Consider the following 4,444-nt stretch of genomic DNA (forward strand, 5'->3'; position numbering starts at 1 on the left):
TTCCGAGTGGGATCGGGCCCCCGTACCTCGATCGCCTAAACTTTTTCCGAGCAATCAAATACGACCTAAGGAACCGTAGTCACCGCCCCGCCGTGGCCGTTCCTCGTTGTTTTGCATTTTACGGCCAAAAAACTAGAATTTCGACCGATTCCCATATTTTCGTGAGCTATAGCCCATGCCTTTCGAGTGGGTCCAGGACCCCGGATCCCGATTCCCTAAAATTATTCGGGGCCGTCAAATACGACCTAAGGAACCATATTCACCGCCCCGCCATGGCTGTTCCTAGTTGTTTTGCGTTTTACGGCCAAAAAACTAAAATTCTGCCTGATTCCCATATTTTCGTGTGCTATAGCCCACGCCTTCCGAGAGGTTCCGGGCCCCCGGACCCCGATCAAATAAAATTATTCTTGGCCATCAAATACGACCTAAGTAACCATAGTTTCCGCCCCGCCATGGCCGTTCCTAATTTTTTTGCATTTTACGGCAAAAAAACTAGAATTTCGCTCGATTCCCATATTTTCGTGAGTTATAGCCAATGCCTTCCGAGTGGGTCCGGGCCATTGGACCCCGATCGCCTAAAATTATTTGGGGCCATCAAATATGACCTAAGGAACCATAGTCACCTCCTCGCCATGGCCGTTCCTCGTTGTTTTGCATTTTATGTCCAAAAAAACTAGAATTCCGCCCGATTCCCATATATTCGTGTGCTATAAGCCCATGCCTTCCGAGTGGGACCGGGCCCCCCGTACCCCGAACGCCTAAAAACTTTTTGAGCCATCAAATACGACCTAAGGAACCATAGTCACCGCCCTGACATGGCCGTTTCTCGTTTTTTTGCATTTTATGGCCAAAAAACTAGAATTTCGCCCGATTCCCTTATTGTCGTGTGCTATAGCCCACGCCTTCCGAGTGGGTCCCGGCCCCCGGACCCCAATCGCCTAAATTTATTTGGGGATGTCAAATATGACCTAAGGAACCATAGTCACCTTCCCGCCATGGCCGTTCCTCGTTGTTTTGCATTTTACGGCCAAAAAACTAGAATTTTGCCTGATTCCCATATTTTCGTGTGCTATAGCCCATGCCTTCCGAGTGGGTCCGGCCACCGGACCCCGATCGCCTACAATTATTCTGGGCCATCAAATATGACCTAAGGAACCATAGTCACCTCCCCGCCATGGCCGTTCCTCGTTTTTTTTGCGTTTTACGGCCAAAAAACTAGAATTCCGCCTGATTCCCAAATATTTGTGTGCTATAGCCCACGCCTTCCGAGTGGGACCGGGCCCCCCGTACCCCAATTGCCTAAAAAAATTTTGAGCCATCAAATAAGACCTAAGGAACCATAGTCACCGCCACGCCGTTGCCGTTTATCGTTGTTTTGCATTTTACGGCCAAAAAACTAGAATTTCGCCTGATTCCCTTATTTTCGTGTGCTATAGCCCATGCCTTTTGAATGGGTCCGGGCCCCCGGACCCCGATCGCCTAAATTTATTCGGGGCCATCAAATACGACCTAAGGAACCATAGTCACCGCCCCGCCATGGCCGTTCCTCGTTATTTTGCGTTTTACGGCAAAAAACTAGAATTCAGCCCGATTCCCATATATTCGTGTGCTATAGCCCACGCCTTCCGAGTGAGACCGGGTCCCCCGTACCCTGATTGCCTAAACTTTTTCCGAGCCATCAAATACGACCTAAGGAACAATAGTCACCGCCCCGCCATGACCATTCCTCGTTGTTTTGCATTTTACGGCCAAAAAACTAGAATTTCGCTCGATTCCCATATTTTCATGAGCTATAGCCCACGCCTTCCGAGTGGGTCCGGGCCCCCGGACCCCGATCGCCTAAATTTATTTGGGGATGTCAAATATGACCTAAGGAACCATAGTCACCGCCCCGCCATGGCCGTTCCTCATTGTTTTGCATTTTACGGCCAAAAAACTAGAATTTAGCCTGATTCCCATATTTTCGTATGCTATAGCCCATGCCTTCCGAGTGGGTCCGGCCCCCGGACCCCGATCGCCTACAATTATTCTGGGCCATCAAATATGACCTAAGGAACCATAGTCACCTCCCCGCCATGGCCGTTCCTCGTTTTTTTGCGTTTTACGGCCAAAAAACTAGAATTCCGCCTGATTCCCAAATATTTGTGTGCTATAGCCCACGCCTTCCGAGTGGGATCGGGCCCCCCGTACCCCGATCGCCTAAACTTTTTCTGAGCCATCAAATATGACCTAAGGAACAATAGTCACCACCCCGCCGTGGCCGTTCCTCGTTGTTTTGCATTTTACGGCCAAAAAACTAGAATTTCGCTCGATTCCCATATTTTCATGAGCTATAGCCCATGCCTTCCGAGTGGGTCCGGGACCCCGGACCCCGATCGCCTAAAATTATTCGGGACCATCAAATACGACCTAAGGAACCATAGTCACCGCCCTACCATGGCCTTTCCTCGTTGATTTGCGTTTTACGGCCAAAAAACTAAAATTCCGCGTGATTCCCATATTTTCGTGTGCTATAGTCCATGCCTTCCGAGAGGGTCCGGACCCCCTGACCCCGATCGCCTAAAATTATTCTGGGCCATCAAATACGACCTAAGTAACCATAGTCTCCGCCTCGCCGTGGCCGTTCCTCTTAATTTTGCATTTTACGGCCAAAAAACTAGAATTTCGCTCGATTCCTATATTTTCTTGAGCTATAGCCTATGCCTTCCAAGTGGGTATGGGCCCCCGCACCCCGATCGCCTAAAATTATTCGGGGCCATTAAATACGACCTAAGGAACCATAGTCATCACCCCGCCATACCCGTTCCTCGTTGTTTTGTGTTTTACGGCCAAAAAACTAGAATTCCGCCCGATTCCCATATTTTCATGTGTTATAGCCCAAGCCTTCCGAGTGGGTCCGAGACCCCGGACCCCTATCACCGAAAATTATTCTGGGCCATCAAATACGACCTAAGGAACCATAGTCACCTCCCCGCCAAGGCCGTTCCTCGTTGTTTTGCATTTTACGGGCCAAATAACTAGAATTCCGCCCAATTCCCATATGTTCGTGTGCTATAGCCCATGCCTTCCTAATGGGTTCCGGGCCTCCCGGACCCCGATCGCCTAAAATATTTTCGGGTTATCAAATACGACCTAAGGAACCATAGTCACCGCCCTGCCATGGCCGTTCCTCGTTGTTTTACATTTTACAGCAAAAAACTAGAATTCCGCCCGATTCCTAAATTTTTGTGTGCTATAGCCCATGCCTTCCGAGTGGGTCCAGGCCCCCGGACCCCGATCGCCTAAAATTATTCGGGGCCATCAAATATGACCCAAGGAACCATAGTCACCGCCTCGCCATGGCCGTTCCTCATTGTTTTGCGTTTTACGGTCAAAAAACTAGAATTCCGCCCGATTCCCATATTTTCGTGTGCTATAGCCCACGCCTTCCGAGTGGGTCCGGGACCCCGGACCCCGATCACCTAAAATTATTCTGGGCTATCACATACGACCTAAGGAACCATAGTCACCTCCCCGCTATGGCCGTTCCTCGTTATTTTGCGTTTTACGGCCAAAAAACTAGAATTCCGCCCGATTCCTATATATTCGTGTGCTATAGCCCATGCCTTCCTAGTGGGTTCCGGGCCTCCCGGACCCCGATCGCCTAAAATATTTCCGGGTTATCAAATACAACCTAAGGAACCATAGTCACCGCCTCGCCGTGGCCATTCCTCGTTGTTTTGCGTTTTACGGCCAAAAAACTAGAATTCCGCCCGATTCCCATATATTCATGTGCGATAGCCCACGCCTTCCTAGTGGGTTACGGGCCTCCCGGACCCCGATCGCCTAAAATATTTCCGGGTTATCAAATACAACCTAAGAAACCATAGTCACCACCCCGCCATGGCCATTCCTCGTTGTTTTGCATTTTACGGCCAAAAAACTAGAATTCCGCCCGATTCCCATATATTCGTGTGCTATAGCCCACGCCTTCCTAATGGGTTCCGGGTCTCCCGGACCCCAATCGCCTTAAATATTTACGGGTTATCAAATACGACCTAAGGAACCATAGTCACCGCCCCGCCATGGCCGATCCCTGTTGTTTTGCGTTTTACGGCCAAAACACTTGAATTCCACCCCATTCCCATATATTCGTGTGCCATAGCCCATGCCTTCCGAGTGGGTCCAGGGATCAAATAAGACCTAAGGAACCATAGTCACCGCCCCACCATGGCCGTTCCTCGTTGTTTTGCATTTTATGGCAAAAAACTAGAATTCTGCCCGATTCCCATATATTCGTGTGCTATAACCCATGCCTTCCTAGTGGGTTCCGGGCCCCCCGGACCCTGATCGCCTAAAATATGTCTGGGCTATCAAATATGACCTAAGGAACCATAGTCACCGCCCCGCCATGGCCGTTCCTCGTTATTTTGCGTTTTTACGGCCAAAACACTAGAATTCCGCC

This window comes from Nicotiana tomentosiformis, unplaced genomic scaffold (assembly GCF_000390325.3).
Source record: "Nicotiana tomentosiformis unplaced genomic scaffold, ASM39032v3 Un00022, whole genome shotgun sequence".
Taxonomy (NCBI): domain Eukaryota; kingdom Viridiplantae; phylum Streptophyta; class Magnoliopsida; order Solanales; family Solanaceae; genus Nicotiana; species Nicotiana tomentosiformis.